Source organism: Schistocerca nitens, chromosome 2 (genome assembly GCF_023898315.1).
Source record: "Schistocerca nitens isolate TAMUIC-IGC-003100 chromosome 2, iqSchNite1.1, whole genome shotgun sequence".
NCBI lineage: Eukaryota > Metazoa > Arthropoda > Insecta > Orthoptera > Acrididae > Schistocerca > Schistocerca nitens.
In genome coordinates, this window is record NC_064615.1 from 817,025,475 (window position 1) to 817,047,152 (window position 21,678).

Here is a 21,678-nt window from a genome sequence, read left to right on the forward strand (position 1 = left end):
GTGCTGCCAGCACTCAACTTCAATGCAGAAGACAGTAACAGGGCCTCTTGGGGTCCATGTTTCTGTTCAATGGCTGGGCACCTCTGGGTGCTGAAATCTACCAGGCTGGAAGGGTGAGATCAACCAACCATACAACTACTGACACCAGATACACCACTGTTCAGTCATCAAGGATTGCTGTAGAATTCAGAGTAGGAAAAAGAACCTCCAGCAGCCAGCATGAGACCACTTTGTGCTGGCTGCCAGCTGAGGCACCTACATCAGTAACATCTTGCCTGGGAGAGCAGATGCTGGGCTGACTCAACAGATGTCAGCTACAATCCAACAGGAAGCTGAATGAAGCCTCAGCCAAGGCTGGTGCAGAACAATGAAAACTCTTAATCCATCGGCCCCTCTGCCTCTGTAACATGTATATAGTGAGGGGTTGCTGTATTAGTGATTCATTTGTCACGATCATTAGCGATCAAACGGAGCTCAAGAGGACTGTCCACATACCCTCTGTTTTGACTATGCAGACAGTAACTGTGCCAAGTTTAGAGATGAACAGTGTTTGCAAAATTCATTCTTGGTCTGTACAACCATGCCCCACAAATAATTACCTAGTCTCAAAGAACAGCTTCGGCCACTTGAAAGGATTAATATTATAGGCCTAAGGGAAGCTGTATGGGTGTATCAATCAACTGCCGCATGTTATGGGCACAATGTCTCAGCTGTTTGTTGCTGCTTTCAGCAGTGGTCTGTGGAAAATTCCCACACCTGTAGACAAGGTTCTGCATGTCTGTGTAGTACAGATGAACATCAAGACAGACACTTTCCACGAGCAGTGTTAGCCGACCAAACTTCATTCAGGGACAAAACCCGGGCACTTATTGCAATTGCTGTGTCTTCAGGGACTATTGGGAACTGTCTGCTTGCAACAGGATTAAGATCATGACTGCCTTTGGCCAGGAGACCACTGACATCACAGCACTGCCAAGCATGGCTAATCTGGTGTCATGAAAACATTGACTGATGAGTGGAATGGCGCTCTGTTGTCTTCAGTGGTGACAGTAGGTCCTGTCTGTACGTGAGTGATGGATGTCTAAATATGGCGTCGATCTGGTGAGCTGCCTATTCCATAGTGTATTCGCCCACAACATACGGATCCACAAGTCCATCCCAGGTTTCAGCGTTTGAGGGGGGGGGGGGGGAGGGGGGGGGGCGGCGGCTTCAGTTAAAACTCGCTATCGCTTTTGTGTTTCCGTAGAGAGTAAAGTAACCAGTGCCCACTACTTTGCACAGGCTTTTATCCCTGTGCTAGTGCTATTTCTTTAACAGGGAGGTGATGTGTTTTTTGAGCAGAACAACGCATGTCCACATATGGCTGCTGCAATGCAACATGCTCTTCATGGTGTACAAATGCCCTGGCCAGCAAGATCACTGGATCTGTTGCCAATTGAACATGGGATTGGCCATGATGGAGTAGGAACTTACTTGTTCTCCAGGGCCTGCAAGAATCATTCCCGAATTGCAACAAAAGGTGTAAGATGCTTGGGACCATTTGTTCAGAGTGCCATTCAGTACATTTATGATCTTTTGCATGTGAGAGTACATACATGTATTGCCACCAGACAGGCAATGTGTGTTTCATTTGTTCTGAATTTGGTATCACTGACTCCCACAAAGATGAACTACCTGTCACCTTACTTTGTCAATAAAATAATCTTATCCTTAAGGGTGTTGCATTTTTTTCTGCTGTAGTAATCAAAGTTACATTGGGATGGTGGTAATGAGAAGATTGGTGGGTTGGGTTTCTGGGTATCTCTAACTGGAGAACCATTTACTCAAAGAGTTTACTCCACAAATCACACATAAAATATCAATATTAATTACAAGTGCACTTGATTATGAAGTTAAATAGATAAATGCCCAACATTACTTTTATACTTAGGTTGCTTTACAGATGATACAGCTGAGGTGCATGTTACTGTAGAGAGGAAAAAACGAACTGGTTGTCTGTTACTGCATCTGCTTAGTGTATTCTTCAAGTCCGTCGGCATTTTTGTGTCTCTCTCATCACCTCAGATAGACGCCAAACAGCACTATAAACTGGTCATAAAATGTAGGTCACATACCTCACGATGTGGCCAGGGTGTGACTAAACATTCGTCAATAATCTGTGACAATGTCAGCGATTGGTTGTTGCTGCCTTCCTTTGTCTGCAGTGATTCCTGTTAAGTTTATGCCATTTCTCACCAGTGTACAAAAATTCTTATAGCCCCTTCTGGCCTCTGGGACACACAGCCGCTGGTAATGAATTTTGCTGCCGCAACAAATCTGCTTGCGCGACACCAAATGTATGAGCTCTTGGAGGATCCCTTCCCAGTGTGCCTCCTGCCCCCGTAGAAATGAACTAACCAACCGTGTGGCTCTGTACCAGACTTCTGCTGGCCTTTGAGTCTTCTTGCCACTATCGTTTCAGGTAAATGCCGGGATGGTTCCTTTGAAAGGGCACGGCCGATTTCCTTCCCTAACCCGAGCTTGCGCTCCGTCTCTAATGATCTCGTTGTCGACGGGATGTTAAACACTAACCACCTACCTACCTACCTTCTTGCCACTGGATGTGCCAACAACTTGCAGCTCTTCCCGACTCATGTACGCAGTGGATAATTAACACCAATCCAGTCTCAGCTTCTCATTAGCACGTTCTTAGATTATCAGTCACTATACTGTAATGCTCTTAGCTTTTTCCTGTCGAGGTCAGCATGACCAATATGCAAACATCAGTGCATTTGATCACAGCCAGATCATAGCACATGGAATCTCAGAGGCAGAGTCCTCATGAAGTGTAGTCAACCCACGAAGGAGGCAGCTCACAAAATCATTGATGGACCAATACTTGAATATTGCTCGTCAGTCTAGGACCCAAATAGTATTGACACATGTAACAAAGAACATCTAAAGAAGAAACGCATGTTACGAGGCAGGTTCTTTTAGTAAGAGGAAAGTGTCACAGAAATAGCCATTCAACACCAATGGAAGATGCTTCACAAGACGTGTTGTTCATTACAGTGTGGTTTTCTGTTAAAATTCCAAGCGTACCATTTCTAGAAGAGTCAACCAATAAACATATTGCTTCCTCCTACATTATCTCATGAAGAGACCATGAAGATAAAATAAGAAAGATTCTAGCTCATAACCAATAGTTGTTCCCATGAACCATTCATCACTGGAACAGGGAAGAGTGAAGTAACAACGGTAAATGAAATACCTCCGAAAATCACTATAACGCAACTTGTGGAACAAAGGCGTAGATTTTATAATATCTCACATTCATTTTTATGTTTTGTAAGGTGTCTTTCATATTTTGTTCATCCCAAACATAGTCATCATTGAAACAATAACATATCAATAAAGTCAGTTTGGGTAATAGGTTGCCTCATTTGCTCTTCAGTCCAAAGACTCTCCATGCTTGTCTGTCCTCCACAAGCTTTTCTTTCTATTGCCAGTCCGCATTTTATATCCTCTATACTTGGGCCGAGTCATTCCATGTCAAATCAACACACCTATTTTACCTCACCCTCTTAGATTTTGCTGAAAGTTGGTATACTTATAGTGGGCACTGAGACTAAGAAAAATACTAAATTTCAATTTTTTATCTCAAACCATTCCTGAAATATGGCTATGTAAACTTTTCAAAAACCAGCCAAAAATGTGTGAATGGACTTTTTTTAAATTGTCCTAGGAGCTGCCCTAATTGAGCTAGAGAACTGGGAAAGGTGTCATTTTGCAGCAGTTTGCATGCTCTTTCCAGGGATATACAACAAAACATAGCTTCTAATTAATAACCTTTTTCAAAATACTAATTAATATTTTGATTTAATTTTAATTTTTTTACATAAAGTACATAATTGAAAATTTTCAAAATATTTCCATAACTACTTCATACTATTGTAAATCACATGGAAAAATATAAATTTGAGATGATGATGGGTTCATTGTTAAAAAAAATTATTCCGGACTCTTGTTTTTCACTAACGGCCCTAGTTTGACCAAATTGACCTTTAACAAACAGGAATTTCTTTAAAATATACTGAAAGGTAAGTAAAAAAAGTATTAGAAATATCAAAACATCACCTTATTAAACCAAAACTAATCAGCGTATTTTATAATTAAGATGATTGCTTATTTTAATTTCATACAACTTAACTAACAGTATATTAACTGATATAACAAAAACAAGAAATTGAGCATTTAACTACAAACTGAAATAAAGCATGAATAAGTACAAGTATTTACATAATAGGTCTGGTCCATGATGTTTGAAATGGAACTATTAAACAAATTAAATACGTAATGCTTGTTTTTGAGTAACTGGTATCTGTACATAGCTAAATTCAACACAATAGGTACTAACAATAATTTTGAAACGACTTTCTATAAAATATACATTAACACTAACCTGAGACAAAAATTAAGTTTTGAGTTGAAAGCAGTTTCCCAATAAACCGTCTTGGAACTACACATATTACATTTTAATAAAGCTGACTGGGTTTGGTTTACATCACTTTCATTAAGAATGTATGTTCTCTCTGTCGAAGTAAATGGATTCACTTTTGTAGGACATCAACAACTGACACCCACAGGACATCTGCATGTGCAGGATAAGAGAATGACTTTGCTGGTTCACGTGGATGAAGAAAAGTTATTTTCACTTCATCAAGTTATTCGTTTTTTTCTAAAATGTACCCAAGCCACCAGTTTCTGCCATATGCGGTGGTGAGATAGCCTGATCTTGTAACTTCAGTTTGTCTGGTGATGTAGTTACTTCCCTCTCCCAACTCTGCATATCACCTGAGAAGTATTTCTCTATTAATTCTGATGTAGTGTTGGGAATGAAAGTGTGAAATTGCTGTGTACCTTTGATTGTCAATGCCTCTTCAAGTCGGCTTTTCAAGAATATTTCTGAAGCAGCGTAGTCTTCTTGAGTGGAATATGCAAAATCAACATTTGTGATATTATCTACTGCCCACTCAAATAGATCTCGTATGGTTTGGATCTGATTTTGGTATGGCCTTCGCAAACTTGCACGAGCTGCCAGTCTCTTTACTGAACCCCCTACTCCATCACAAGGCCCTTTCCCATGTGCTGTGGCTGAAAAGTGCCACTCAGCTTTTATGTTGAAGTCTTCCTCATGAAGGCAAAGGTTCAGGAAGTTTTTCTTATTTTTATACTGAGCAGCAGAACCGTCAGAATAATAGTATATCTTTTTTGGAATCTTTTGAAATTTATTTGTTAAATATGAAATTAGCTTCTTTTGAAAGGTGTAAACCACAGTTGTATTGTGCTCCAGGCAATCAGAAACAATGACAAAGCTCATATGCTCAATTTTGTCTTCCTGTTTGTAATATATCACAAAAGGATGAATGGTAATCTGTTGTCTTGTCCAGTGGAAACTGAGCTTCATCCTGTAGAACTCTAGTATAATTTTCTGAAAAATCACATATGAACAACAAATTCAGATTCCATAAGGTTTTCTCTTGTGGAGTTAAGGAATGTTCGTTGTTGCTTGGCAATGGAGTCATGCCGAATCAAAGTCGACATCTTACTACAAAATAAATCTATGAATTCTTCAGAAGTTTTCTGAACAATTTCCATATTACATTGGTCAATTGACATCCACTGTCGGAACTGCACTTGTTCAATTAAGTTTTCATGAAAAGAGTCTTTTAAAATTTTACGTATGACAGTTTCTCCTGGGCAGTATTCACAGTTTCCCATGTTGCAATCAACTGATGATGGGTTGCAAAGCATTTTTGCTATGCACTGCTTATAATTGTTTAAGCTGCTGTTTATTACTGTATTTAGTGTGGCATTTTCTATCATTAATTTCATGTTTTGGTGAGTTGTGCACATGCAGACAGTGTGTGTGCCACTCCGGCCAGCTAATACACAATGTTTTGGTCTCAACTCAGCAAATTTAGAGAAACCTATTTTTATGTTAGGAAACTTGTCTTTAAACTGCTTGTAAGCTTCTTTAAGGTTACACAAAATAATACTTTTTGATATTTTTGTTTTATTTCCACTTGATTCTGTAATTGTCACACAATCTTTAATACCCTGCTAACTTCATCATTTTCATAAAATGAATGTACAGTTTTGATAGTTTCTGTTGGTAAACACTTCCCTGGTTTTGGGTTTGGACCTTTCATGAATCCTTTCTCTTTCAAAATTTTTTTGGACTACCGAACAATGTAATTAGGAGCATTAAATTCCCTCATTATTTTCCTGACACTCCACTTTTCAGGTAAACTTGTAAGAATCATTAGTTTTTTTGCTCTACTTATAGAATTTTTAAACTTTCTTTTAAAATTTTCAAGAACGGATTCATCAATATCAGTATATGACGAAGAAGTTTCAGGAGCAACAAAAAGTTTACGTGTCATTGATGAGATTTTCTTCACTTTTGATTTGGCGTAATGCCTAGATGTTAGTTTTCTCTTGTCAATTGGGGACTCGCCTAGTTCTTGAAGTGTTGTGTTAAATGTTTTAACAGCTTCTGAAGTTGGAGTGAAGTCAGGGTCTTGGTCTCTGATGATTATCTCTGATCCAGAAGATTCTTCTTCGACACTTTCATCAGTGATGGGCTCTGGTGTGTTTTTCAATTTGGTTACATCTTTCCTACATTTATCACAAATCTTGGCACCACTTAGTATTTGAGAAAATAATTTGGGCATCCATGTTGTGACATTTCTCAGTTTTTTTCTGTCTCTAATAAAATGATTTGACTTCTTCAATGGATTACAACACTGCACTCTTACAGCACTGCACTTTTTACTTGGTTCCATATTTATACAAAAACCACTTATAAACTGTCCTTCAATGTATAGATTTACTTGAAAATGAACTATTAAATATAATGGATACAGACTGGTCAACACAGAGGTAACAACTGATTTGAACTAAAACCACAGTGCACAATAATGCTGTAGGCACACAAAGCCTTAAGGGTAACAATGCAGACTACATCATCTCAACAATGGCTCCAGTCTCTGAATTATTGTACAGACATCAAGCCCTATGTATACGGTCCTCTACTGACGTACTACCTTAAAGGTCAGTTTGGACAAACTACGGCCGTTAGTGAAAAACAAGAGTCCGGAATAATTTTTTTTTTTTTTAACAATGAACCCATCATCATCCCAGATTTATATTTTGCCATGTGATTTACAACAGTATGAAGTAGTTATGGAAATATTTTGAAAATTTTCAATTATGTACTTTTTGTAAAAATATTAAATCAAAATATTAATTACCATTTTGAAAAAGATTATTTAGAAGCTATGTTTTTTGTCTGTCACTGGAAAGAGCATGAAAACTGCTGCAAAATGACACCTTTCCCAGTTCTCTAGCTCAATTAGGGCAGCTCCTAGGGCAAGTTTAAAAAAGTCCGTTCACACATTTTTGGCAAGTTTTTGAAAAGTTTACATGACCATATTCCAGGAATGGTTTGAGGTAAAAAATTGAAATTTGGTATTTTTCTTAGTTTCAGCACCCACTGTAAGTATACCAACTTTCAGCAAAATCTAAGAGGGTGAGGTAAAATTTTTATTTAAAGAGTGTTGATTTGACATGGAATGACTCGGCCATCTCGGTTATTTTGCAGCCTAAATAGCATACCTCACCTACCACTTAATGTCTCATTTCCTAATCTAATTCCCACAGCTTTTCCTGATTTAATTCAAATACATTTCATTACCTTTGTTTTACTTTTCTTGATGTTCATCTTATACTGTCCTCTTAAGACACTATTCATTCCATTCAGATGCTCCTCCAAGTACCTTGCCTTGTCTCTGAACTTATATTCCCTTTCTAAATTATCATTGGTTTCTTTCACAGCCTGCTCAATGTACAGACTGAATAACACTGGTGATAGTTTACTACTCTGTCTCATTACCTTCTCAACTAAAGCTTCTCTTATATGTCCTCTGACTCTTAAAACTGCAGTCTGGTTACTGTATAAGTTGACAATTTTTCGCTCCCTGTATTGTATACCTGCTATCTTCAGGATTTCAAAGAGTTCAGTCCAATCAGCAATGTCTAAAGGTTTCTCCAAATCTTTTCTTCAACGTATATTCTAAATCGTAAAGTCAGTATTGCCTCATACATTCCTTAATTTCTCCAGAACACAAACTGATCTTTTTCAACACAAACTGAACTCTGAGGTCAGTTACGTCATTATTGAACACTGAAAGCAACTAAAAGACTGACGTTTCGAAAGTCTTTGCAATGGTCCTCACAGGGTGACTTCAGGGTGCCCTGAAGAGAACTGCTGCAAAGACGGCCAAAACGCCCTCATTTAGTTGCTTTTTAGTACATAATGAAGTGGCCTAACACCCAAAATCATTTCATTCAAAAGGAATGAATAAAGATTTTAATTGTTTGTAATGTATGTGACAATATCAAGAAAACATGATATTATAGACAGTTTTAATAATACCATTTCATAGATGATGCCGTTATCTTCAATGAAGTACTGTCTGAAAAAATTTGCAGAAATATTCAGTCGGATCTTGATGATTCAAACTGCCAACTTACTTTAAACATTCATAAACATAAAACTGCACACTTCTACGGATGTAGATGTCACCTACAGCACTGAAAGTGGCGTGCTTGGCTGTCATAGTGCAGAGAGTGGGTGCATGAAGATGTAGCTGTAGGGGTCGTGTAGGCACTACGCTATTCGTACACCACTGTGACAAGGATTTATCAAAATTAAATCCACTCGGGCAGAACTACAGCTGCCATCATCAGTTGCCATGTGCAGCAAAGTGTTGACTGTTGTTATCTTAGACTAACGCATATTGTAATGGCTGGCACAGGAGCCACTTGTAGAAAATTACTCGCCAATTGCATGCTGGATAACAACATGAGTGCGCAGCTACACTATCCAGAATCACCACCATGCAATGGGCTAGAGAAGCTTTTGCCCCATTCCGCTAACTGCACGTCATGTGACAAGGCACATAGGTTAGCATGGGTGCAGGAATACCGCAAATGGACATTTGAAGAACGGAAAAATGTCAAACTGATCAGTCACAGAAAGTGTAGGTACAAACTGAAGATACCCTCGCACAACAAGTTTTGCTTGAAGAAAGTGGTATCCCGGGTTTGACTGGGAGTCAGAGAACCTGTTACTGAGTCTTCCTCCTCCCCCAATTAACTTACTGCAATATCCACATATAACGTACCACAGATGCCTATATTTTAATATGCAAATAAAATTTATAAAATGTTGTAATATAAATATAACAACATGTTTACATCAGTGGTTAGTACAGTGTTTTTTAAGGTGGGGTGATTCCACGACCCCAATGACCTCCCCTTTCCCAAATGGATCTGCGCCTTTGTATGTATCACATAAGAAGTTAATTACATGTACTGTATTTCATCGAAAACATAAGAATTCGATCGATTTATGTTTGTTTTTCTTTGACCCATGAAATTTTATTTAAATGTCTTTATGGATTCAAAAAATTAAATGTTTGACACATATACCAGCGGTATTTATGCAGCGATGCGGTTAGTTTGCAAAGCTTTAATTTTCCCTGTATCACGGTCTCTTATGCTTATTAATTTTCCCTGTACCAAGTTCTCTCAAGCAACAATGCAGTTTGGAAGTGCAGAATGAGCTAAATAATTTCCTTCCCATATAACCTACGTCATTGCACACGTATTCAATAAATTGCCTTTTTTAATTTCTTCACAAAGAAGCAAGTTTCCTACTAATGTGAAATTTTTCTGCTAATGTCACTGTGATAAATTTAGTCCCAATGAGCACAAACTGGCTTGTGGCAGTTCAACGAGAGTTAATTTATCAACGCTGTTTCTCGTTGTTAGACTTTGACTCATTCTCCACTCCTGATGATTTTCCTTCACGATGAACAGGTGCCTACAACGGAACATGATGGATGAATACAAGCGAATGTGTAATACTATCCTCCCCCACTAAGTTCACGAGATACGGTAATTATCTTGCCTGGGTATCTGTGCCTACGTTACACAGGGTGGTCCATTGATAGTGACCGGGCCAAATATCCCACGAAATAAGCGTCAAACAAAAAAACTACAAAGAACGAAACTTGTCTAGCTTGAGGGGGGAAACCAGATGGAGCTATGGTTGGCTAGCTAGATGGCGCTGCCATAGGTGAAACAGATATCAACTGCGTTTTTTTTTAATAGGAAGCCCCATTTTTTATTACATATTCAAGTAGTACGTAAAGAAATATGAATGTTTTAGTTGGACCACGGCTCACAATTTTAGACGAGAAGTTGGTAACAGGTACATTTTATAAATTAAAATACAGAACGTAGGTACATTTGAACATTTTATTTCAGTTGTTCCAATGTGATACATGTACCTTTGTGAACTTTTCTGAGAACACATGCTGTTACACTGTGATTATCTGTAAATACCACATTAATGTAATAAATGCTCAAAATGCTATCCGTCAACCTCAATGCATTTGGCAATACGTGTAACAACAATCCTCTTAACAGCGAGTAGTTCGCCTTCCGTAATGTTCGCACATGCATTGACAATGTGCTGACGCATGTTGTCGGTGATTCACGATAGCAAATATCCTTCAACTTACCCCACGGAAAGAAATCCGGTGACGTCAGATCCGCTGAACGTGCGGGCCATGGTGTAGTGCTTCGACGACCAATCCACCTGTCATGAAATATGCTATTCAACACCGCTTCAACCGCACGCAAGCTATGTACTGGACATCCATCATGTTGGAAGTACATCTATTTATTTTTTTATTTATTTAGTCCTTCAAATCCTATATGTATAGAATATATACAAGGATATTGGACATGGTTAGGTATTTACAAGATAAAATACAGTTTGTCTTGCAATCCTATGGACTAGATATTGAAGTAATTTAGCACAGATTCATAAATACAACAAACATTACAAGCAACATACAAAGTAGAATATTAATAATGCATCTTTATTTTTGTTGTTTGGCTTTTATACATTCTGTCAGACTGTAAAAGCAATGATCAATTAAATATTCCTTTACTTCAGCCTTAAAACTACAGAGTTTACCTATTGATTTAATATGTTTAGGTAGATTATTGAAAATCTTTATCCCAGTATGTAGTGTGCCTTTTTGGCACAATGATGTTCTCACCTGTTTCACATGAAGGTCAGATTTTTGCCTTGTATTGTGTGTATGTATATCTTTTTTTTTAATAAGATATCTGGGTGTCTATCAATATATTGTTTGATGAAAACTGATGTTTCGTAGATAAAAATGCAAGGAAGAGGAAGAACTGACAGTTTTTTTAATATGAGTCTGCACGATTTCATATTGTTTACCCCTTCAATAATTCTTAGTATTCTCTTTTGCATCCTGAAAAGTTTAATATTTGTTGTTATATTGCCCCAGAAGATTATGCCATATTTAATTACAGAATGCACATAGGAGTAGTATACATTTAACAGGCTGGCTTTGCTGCAACAAGTTTTTAAGATCCGTATCATGTAACAGGTTTTGCTTGGTTTTCTTTGCAAATATTCAATATGTACCTCCCATTTTGTGTTGTTCTGGAGCCAGAGTCCCAGAAATTTAGTGCTGTCAACACTTTCAAGAACTCTGTCCCTAAGTTCTGTTTCTATGTTTGGGTGGTGTCTTCCTTTTACATTATAGAAGTTTAGTGCTACTGTCTTTTCTTTGTTTATAATTAGCTTGTTGTAGCTGAACCACTGTTCTACACTGTTCATTGTTTGGATAGCGGAGTCTTTTAGTTTTTCTTCTGTTTTACCACTAATAAGGAAACTTGTATCGTCTGCAAACTGGAGGGTAGTTTGGCAATACTTGTTGTACATAAGATCACTGACATAGAGGAGAAACAAAGTGGGTCCTAATACTGATCCTTGAGGGACACCATATTTCACATTTTCATATCCTGAATAGTAGTAGGTGATTTTGTTATGGTCAGTATATTGCACTTCAACCACCTGTTTGCGACCACATACATATGTCTTGAGCCACTCATTCGATATACCTCTAATTCCTAACTGGTCAAGCTTCTGCAGTAGGGCATTATGGTCAATGACGTCAAAAGCTTTAGATAAATCAAGACATATGCCTGTCACAAACTCACTTGCATCCAGTTTAGTATAGATTTCATTAAGAAATTCAAATATTGCACTTTCAGTTGAATAGCCTTTCCTGAAGCCATGCTGTGAAAGAGAGAGAATTTCATTTTTATTTAGGAAATCAGACAATCTCTTATAAAAAACTTTTTCTAAAATTTTAGAAAATACAGGCAGTAGCGCTATTGGTCTATAATTTGAAACATATTCTGGATTTCCTTTTTTGAACAGTGGTTTCAGATTTGCTGTTTTTAAGCATGAAGGGAAGGTTTCTGATGCAGTGAGCTGTTGCACAAATGTGTCAAGAGTTCAGCTAAGGCAAGGTAGCATTTTTTAATAATTGCATCTGGTATTCCATCAATTCCACATGAGTACCCTGTTTTCAAGGTTTTTATAACTGATAAAATTTCTTCAGAATTTGTGGGTGAAAGGAATAAAGATGTAGACACATTTCTCACACTATTGCATGATGAAGGTGATATTTTGTTGTGTTCTTCCAGTCCACTCACCAACCATTCACTTACGTTTGCAAAATATTTGTTGAAGGTCCCTGCAATTTCTGTTGGGCAAGAAATCATTTGTCCTTCATAACATGAGTTCATATTTTTATATTGTTTAGTTTCACTTGTTGTTTGATTTTTTATAACTTCCCATATAGCTTTAGATTTGTTCTTTGAATTTTCAATGTATTTGTCATTTGCCATTGTTTTAGCTTTCCTTACAACATTTTTGAGGATCCTCTTGTAATTCTTCAGGTACAAATGAAATTCATGAGGCATGTTCTGTGTCTTTGCTATATCGTGTAATCTTCTTTTCTCTGCACAAGATATTCTAATACCTGTTGTAATCCATTTGTTCTTTTTGAAGTTAGGTTGACATTTTTGCTTTTTTAATGGAAATGCAGTTTCAAAGTATGACATGAAGATTTCCATGAATTTTTCAAACTTTTTGTTAGTATTTTCACAAGTATACACTTCATACCAAGTTTCTTCACTTAGTCTCTGCACAAAAAGGTTTATTTGTTTGTTAGTGAATTTCCTTGCTTCTTTTACAAGTTCCTCTTTCTCAGTTGTTTCACTTGGGGTGTGCAAAGCAATAAACTGTGCATAGTGATCACTGAAGCCAGTATTAAGATTTCCGGCACAGAAATTGTGATTTACATTTGTGTTTATTAATATCTGATCAATTGTTGAGCTAGTTGTTGGTGTAACTCTTGTAGGAGAGTCTATGGTGGCTTTTATGTTATATGTTTCCAGTAGAGTCATCAAGCTTTGCTGGTCTTTTGAGATGTCTTGAAAATCAATATTAAAATCTCCACATATGATCACTGTTTTGTTGAAGTTTTCTATAGTATTTAAAGCTGATCTAGCTGGTGACAGAAATCATTTAAGTTCCCATCAGGGCTCCTATATACACAGATGATTATTAATTTTAATGCAGAGAGTTCAACTGCGGAAACTTCAAAAATTTTCTCTTCAGCTAACAGTTCAATGGGTTTTATGTTACAATAATCAATGCCACTTTTAACAAATATACATGACCCTTCATGACTGGATGTAATTCTAGAAAATGATAAAGAAAGATTGAAGTCTGCAAGTTTTGTGACTGACATTGCATCTTTAGGCAGCCAGTGTTCAGTTATACACACTACAGAAACGTTTTTTAGCTCATCAGTGCATAAAATTTCAACTTCACTTAATTTGTTTAGCAATGAATGGACATTTTGATGAATCAGCATGAAATTAAAGGGTTTGTTAGGCTTTGGCATATTGTTAGACTTTGGCATATTTAATTGATCACTTACCGTTACCTTGTCAATAAAAAATCATTCAGGTGTGCTGGAAGTACTGCTTTTCTTTTCCCGACTGCACCTATTCTTCTATTATCATCTGCAGCAGAATTTTCTTCTGTGTCTGGCTTCTGTGTTAGTTGTCCAGCTGCTGCTCCTACTGTTGATAATATTGCTGCTGGTGTTAGAGTTGGATCTGCAATTGGTAGAGCTGTTACTGCATTCACTGTGCCTGAATATTGGAGGCACCTAGTTCCTTCTTTTGTTGTTGATGTTGGTGAGTGAGGTCTTGCTGGCATTGTTTCCTTCGAATATTTGGGGGGCCAATCCAGGATGATTTTGCTTTTGAGTGTTTGATGCCTCTTGGTGATAATTTCTTCAATTTTTCCGATGAGCAGTTTTTTCCCCATGTTGTTAACGTGCAATCCATGTAATGTGTGGAATCTGCGCCCAATATTATTAACGTTTACGAGTTCTACATTTCTGAAATGATTGCAAAGTAATGAAATTTGTTGGTTGGCATTGATTATTTCTTTATTTACGCATGACCAAGACGGTAAGTCATGCCGATGTGGAATGTTCAGCACTAAAACATTTGTGTGTGTCAACTGTCCTAAGCACCTTTTTAGTTCTTGTTTTGCTTTGTGGGTTTCGTTTTTATATACGTCATTTGGCCCACCAATTAGCACAACAAAGTCTTCAGAGGATAAGTCAGCAACGTCTGTGGAGCGTACATGATTGCAAACTTCCGACATAGAAGCACCAGGCTTTATGTAAGCAATTGTTTGTAAACTGGACTGACCGTTCAGAAGGCGAGCAAATCCACGACCATGACTGTCTGCCATCAAAACTACTTTTCTTCGTTTAGGTTTCTCTGTCTGTTTAGAAGGTCCACCGTCGTTATGACCAAACAATTTAGTATCAGCGCTGGACAAATACTTGATATTTCGGTCACGCAAGTGTTCACTTCTTTCAGTTTCATTTCCTTTCATAACAGTAGTTGAGTTGTTAAGCATTCTTTTAGATGTATCACTCCGCGTATTTGTAGTTTCATATTCAGCTCGGAAGTTAGTTTTATCACATGCACAATGTTTCTTACCTTGCACGGTTGACTGCACACTGAACCTGCTTGTAAATGCGGTATTAGGCTCATACAATAACCTTTGTTGAGAATGAGGCACTTTGTTTTTCACTTTGCCTGGAATTTCGTGGTTACTGTGAGGCACGTTTGATGTAGGTTCACACTTTCCGGACGTAAGTTTATTTAGTTCGCTCATCAGAGTATTAATGGTTAGTTGCAGACTACTTAAACGATCATTTAACTTTCTGATTTCATAACTATAATTCGTGCACACGCGCCATTCTGTCATGCAGTGAAACATCTTATAGTAACATCGGTAGAACATTACCTAGGAAATCAACATACACTATACCATTTAGATTGTCATCGATAAAATGGGGGCCAATTATCCTTCCTCCCATAATAACGCGCTATACATTAACCCGCCAAGGTCGCTGATGTTCCACTTGTCGCAGCCATCTTGGATTTTCCACTGCCCAATAGTGCATATTGTGCCGGTTTACATTACCACTGTTGGTAAATGATGCTTCGTCGCTAAGTAGAACACGTGCAAAAAATCTGTCATCGTCTCGTAATTTCTCCTGTGCCCAGTGGCAGAACTGTACACGCAATTCCTGGTGCATAGAAATATGGTACGGGTGCAATCGATGCTACCTCGCACAATTTGTCTGCTACTGATGTGTGGATTAGCTGTGACAGCAGCTAAAACACCTACTTCGGCATCATCATTTGTTGCAGGTCGTGGTTGACGTTTCACATGTGACTGAACACTTCCTGTTTCCTTAAATAATGTAACTATATGGCGAACGGTCCGGACACTTGGATGATGTCGTCCAGGATACCGAGCAACATGCATAGCATACGCCCGTTGGGCATTTTGATCACAATAGCGATACATCAACACAATATCGACCTTTTCCGCACTTGGTAAACGGTCCATTTTAACACGGGTAATCTGTCACGAGGCAAATACCGTCTGCACGACGGAATGTTTTGTTATACCACGCACTTATACGTTTGTGACTATTACAACGCCCTCTATCACAAAGCGAAAAAAGTGGTCCAACTAAAACAGTCATATTTCTTTACATACTACCGAAATATGTAATAAAAATGGGGTTCCTATTTTAAAAAACGCAGTTGATATCCGTTTGACCTATGGCAGCGCCATCTAGCGGGCCAACCATAGCGCCATGTGGTTTCCCCCTTCAAGTTAGACGAGTTTTGTTCTTTGTAGTTTATTTCGTGAGATATTTGGCCCGGTCACTATCAATGTGTAGTTCTCAATAAAGTATGTTCAGTATCCGAACTTCACCACCTAACGTTTTCTGTCATTTAACGCTCAAGGAGTTGAAATTACAGTCAAGGAAAAGCAATTAAATTGCCTTCACATTCAGCTAAGACTCTCTTTTCATAGTTTTACTGGGTCATACAAATAAAATAATAGTAACAAAATGAAGTCGCTGCATCCACACCGGATGTGCCATGTCGCGCACAAACGCGTGGCGCACAGCATCACAGAACTGAGCATAATGAAGCAACAGTGTTCGTACGTGCACAGCAATGTTCCAATGTGCGTGGGCGTTGCGGCAATAAAAATGGAAAACGACAAATGCCGTCGAAACAGATCCACGCATGAAGTACTTCACTTGATGTACCGACACTACGCGGAACTTGTTCGTCGCTGGACAGAGCGGCGCTGCGCCGAACCTCTTCTTTTGGTTTTGGGCAGCACAGCGCAAACAGTGTAGACACAGCTTCAGAAGTTTTTCATTTTGTCTCACTGATTCTTTTAAAGTATAACGACGAAGGGAGAGTGAATAAAAATCGAGTTCTCCGGTTCTGACCAAGGGTTTCAGGATTTTAAACCAGCTCCTCGTCCAGGCCTTGAAGCCCCAGAGGATGCGACCGGCCGCTGTTTCGTCCTATGCCAGTTGGCGTTATGTGCACATGGTATGCGGGGGAAGGCGGCTATGGTGGGCTATGTAGTCAGCAAGCCGCTCTCCAGGCCGTTTTCCAGACCTTCCAGACCTTGCAGCCGACATTTCTCAATGAAGTAGTCCCTCAGTTGGCATCACGAGGCTGCTGGCACCCAGTACCAGTTCTTCCACCAAAGAAAAATCCTTGGCAATGCTGGAAATCGAAGCCAGGTACTTCGAATGGCAGCTATCAACGCTGAATTTTTTTCTTTCTTTCAATCTATTTCTTCGTCGTATTTCCATCAGTCGTTTTGTGCACATGTTGCATAACACCTTCAAATTCAATCAATGAGACAGTTTTTTTTTTTTTTTTTTTTTTTTTTATTACAGAGGGTCCCCAGTTCTCTGACCCAGCACGATGAGCTACCATGCCGGCTCCACTCAGCTACAGAGGTGGGAGGGGTTCAGGATATTTTCTTTAAAATCGGTGAAATTCAAATAAGTTTGATTTCTTCGGTCGAATCGACCAATGTTCTCAAACACGAAATATGTAATGTAAATTCTAGAACTAAAGCCCATTCCGCGAATTTTCAAATGGTACCCTATTGCTCCACTCCAGATCTGCTGGGACTTGCTATGTTAATCTGCCCTGCTTAAATGTGTGGATATCATATCTCAAAGCCACTCATTCACCTGCAGCAATTTAAGCTGTGCTATTAGGCCCTGAACTAACTACCACTCTGGAAATCGCTAAATATTCCAAATAGAGCTGTACGTCATAAACCACTTGAAACCACGTGACGAGGTATCTCTACAAATCAAAGTTACTGAATTTTACGTAACAGCATCCTAACAAATCCTATCTAATTCATATATTTTCCGCAATAGGCGCCACATCTGCAACTGTTAGAAACTAGTTTGTACGATATAGTGGTACCAAAAGTACCCTCCACCACACACCATTAGGTGGCTTGCGGAGTATGATGTAGATGTATCCGAAAAAGATGCTGTTGCCTACAGTGCCAGTACGAGAACTTTTTTCAACGCAAGTGACACTTGATTTGACGGCCTCCTTTTTCCCTTGTACACTATCACCCGTGTCAGTCTTTTGCTATTAATTTTGAGGCACAGTGTATAAAAATCTTGCACTTGCCCCTCAACTTCACGCCCCAAGTGGCCACTACTATAATTGTGATAACGCCTGTGTAGAACTGGTCACACTGGCTCCGATATCGGTGAGTTCCACCGACGACCGACTTCGATCTTTTCAAATCAGGATGCCACAACGTGCGCGGTCAGAATGTAACCATCTCTTCGCTTGAACATACAGACTTCGGATGACAATCGGTTAAATTCAAATAAGTTTGATTTCTTCGGTCGAATCGACCAACGTTCTCAAACACGAAATATGTAATGTGAGAAATAAAATGTAAATGTTGTGTGACTAGGGCCTCCCGTCGGGTAGACCGTTAGCCAGGTACAAGTCTTTCGATTTGACGCCACTTCGGCGACTTGCGCGTCGATCGGGATGAAATGATGATTAGGACAACACAACACCCAGACCCTGAACAGAGAAAATCTCCGAGCCAGCTGGGCCTTGAACCCGAGCCCTTAGGATCGACATTCTGTCACACTGACCACTTTTTTAAAATCTCATTTTGTTCTATGTATATGTTCGGGGCGGACGTCTCATGACACCCGTTCAGGTTGTTCGTTGATCTGTTAGCTCAGCTTTTTTTTTTTATTTTTTTTTTATTACAGAGGGTAGCAAACCCTCTGACCGAACACACTGAGCTACCGTGCTGGCACCACTAGGTTACCGGGGGCAGACATGCGCAAAATTGAAAGTTTGGTCCAAGAAAGGAGTTTGTAACATCCTGAGAATAAAAAATAATAAGCAGGATATAATTCGGAATCTACAAACTGAACTCGCAGATTTATTGTAAACAATAAGTAGGCAAAATCTTTATCATAAATTTTATTCTTAAATAATAACTTCAAAATATAATTAATTCAAGTGAGAAGGGTAGCGCATCCAACGCTTAAAATTACTGTCGCCGATCGTTTCCTGGGTTGTTCTAGGTAGGCACTAGACGTCTGCGAATTATTATTACAGCTTACTGGTGCTTTTGTGCACGTTATTCTGTCATTTGCGATAGTTTGCTAATGTTCACATGTTTCTACTTTCCGGTGCTCCAGGCGTTCAGAGAATCTCATTCTACAATTTATGCATGCTGAATCACAGTCATTAATGATTAATGTCTATTTTGCTTATAGCAGCCCACAGGCCGTAAATAATATCGCACAATAATACTGTGCGATATTATTGCACACACCTTATACGTACCAATAATATTATTTATAATATTGTGCCATAACACTGTGGTTTGGAATGTTAGACGGTAAAGATGCTGCTGCTTTGATAACTGCTCTATTTCTTTCCAAGTAGAAAAAAAAGGCGGACAAAACTTGGTTCAAGGAGCGTCAAGGGTCACTCACGGAAGCTTGTTGAGAGACTGTGATAGAAAGAACAAAAGAAAGAAAAAACTATAGCTTTGCGCGTTGATGGTCCAAGAGAAAATTTACTACAGAAAACGGTTCTACCCATACATTGGCACTCCTATGGCATTTGCCCCCTCCTCTCTCTTAAATTTCTGCGTACACCTATATCCCCACCATAAAAAAACAAAACAATAAAATGACAAACGCAGTTCCAAAATGTCAGTGTTTATCCTGTTACTGGTAGTTCTTTCGAAGACATGACACTTGCTAGTGCAATATCACCTTGCAATATCTGAGACATAGCTCTGGAAACGTGTCATGCCATAATACATGGCTTATATTTGGGTAAATAACGTATTAGTCAAGTTTTTAACATCTTCCTTTATGGCCGTTCCCATATTATCTGGGCAAGAAATTATGCGATTCATCATTCTTAACAACTGTTTTTTTACTCATCTGTCCTGACATTCCACAATGATTTACACATTTCGACGCACTTAGTAATGTTCTTTCGTCTCGTTTTGAACTCATTTCCCAACAAGAACAACCCTAACCTGCTCGGTCTACTTAGCATGCAGGGATTGTTAAGGATATTGTTAATACTGCATTTTTATGTTCTCAATATAGGAAAGTTGTGCAATATTATTGACCTTCTAGGGGCCGCTTTAAGCTAGCCCTGGTTGCTTATTAACTGCTAACAGCTGTCTAACTTCCGTTCAGACTATAATTACAATTTTGCCAGTGAACTTTCCGTAAGAGGCAACATGGCTTATTGTACCTATACAATCGATTCAATAAATTTCGGGACTGATTCTTTTTACTTTTTTGTAGCGGTTGGCAACAGTATTTCGGGATTTCGAGTAAGCGAGATCTGTGATGGTGCGCGCTTACTCTTAATAGTGTTCGCCCGCAGATGCTCTTGTGAGATAGTTTTTTGCTCAAAAGAGAGGTAACTCCTTACCACCGCCATTCACAGTTTTCGAATGCTTTGGTACCAGCTCTTGTGCGAACTGTAGTCTGCCCCTAGGGAAAAGGGGTCGTTTTTAAAATGTTGAATACATTCAACGGAACTTGACAGCGATTTAAAAATAATTCTCGAAGTTTTTACCAAGATGTTCAGAGCCTCCACGATCGGTTGTGGCAAGGGGAGGGACGTATGGTGGAAACTAATACGGTACCTTAGTACTTTTTAACATAATTTTGTATTTTATTTCGAGGTTGTCATGGAACTTATAGACGTACTGTATTGTCAGTAACAACATGAGGTACCACATGGTTTTCCATATAACTGCATCATTAAATATTTCTCATGAATGAAACAGTATTTGTCAACTTTCTAAGCACATTTGTTAACAAAGATACGGTGCTACGATCGCCCAATGATGACGTGAAAAATAGTTCTAAATAGCAAGCACATGTTTCTCGAATGATTGTGCCTAAATATGTTTCTCAAAACAGAAAGCGCATTGCGGGGAAAACTCACCATATTCAAGAAACAAAAATTCCTATGCTTCTGTGAGACTATCCAAGAATCTTTCATACCGTTACTACATACAAAGCTACAATGTTGCAGAAGTTTAATGTCAATCTAAACGCGCTAATCTAATAACTGAAAAACCATAACTATTTACCTTAGTTCTCGAGCAGATGCTTTGTCTCCGTAAGTCAAGTCCCTCAGTGATCACTAAAGCACCGCAGCAATACCACTCGCAATAATGACCACGCATCTTCAACAGACAGACACGTGACAACAGCATCCAGCGATGATACAAACTGAAAGCAAAACAGAAACAATGGCTGTGTCATCCTCAAACTGAGAACTTATAATGTGCGTCAGCACCCGTAGGCAAATTGAAGAAATGTCGTCCACATAAAATAATTCCGTCAAGTAATGTTTTTCATTTGTTTTATCTCTAAGTTACTTATTCTGACTGTTGTTTGGTACAACGGAAAAAAAATAAGTGCTTGCGATAAGCACTGCAATACAATTTCATGGCATATTGTGTTAGCACAAGTAGCCTCGCCCCTAATTCTGTAAAGAATCGGACTTACATGCATAAACAGCATCAAACGGCTAATTATTTTGCAAGTAATTAATGTGCTAAATGTTGACGTTGAGCATTTTAAATATTGAGGTTGAAGACGCATCTCAAATTTTATGACATATCTCCTGTGACCGACTTTGTATGATACAATGAGATAATTTTGTAGGTACTTTCAGCGGTTTATGTGGATACTA

The 21,678-nt window shown here is 38.6% G+C and overlaps 1 protein-coding gene across 1 annotated transcript in view; it reads right to left on the reverse strand.

Annotated features, from left to right (window-relative positions):
- The window catches only part of LOC126234652 (proteasome subunit beta type-4-like), a 63,242-nt gene extending 42,061 nt beyond the window's left edge, over positions 1-21,181 (reverse strand). The window contains exon 1 of the mRNA XM_049943383.1: positions 21,071-21,181. The gene's annotated coding sequence lies outside the window, so the exon portion shown is untranslated. The remainder of the gene's footprint in view (positions 1-21,070) is intronic.
- Positions 21,182-21,678: the final 497 nt, after the last annotated feature.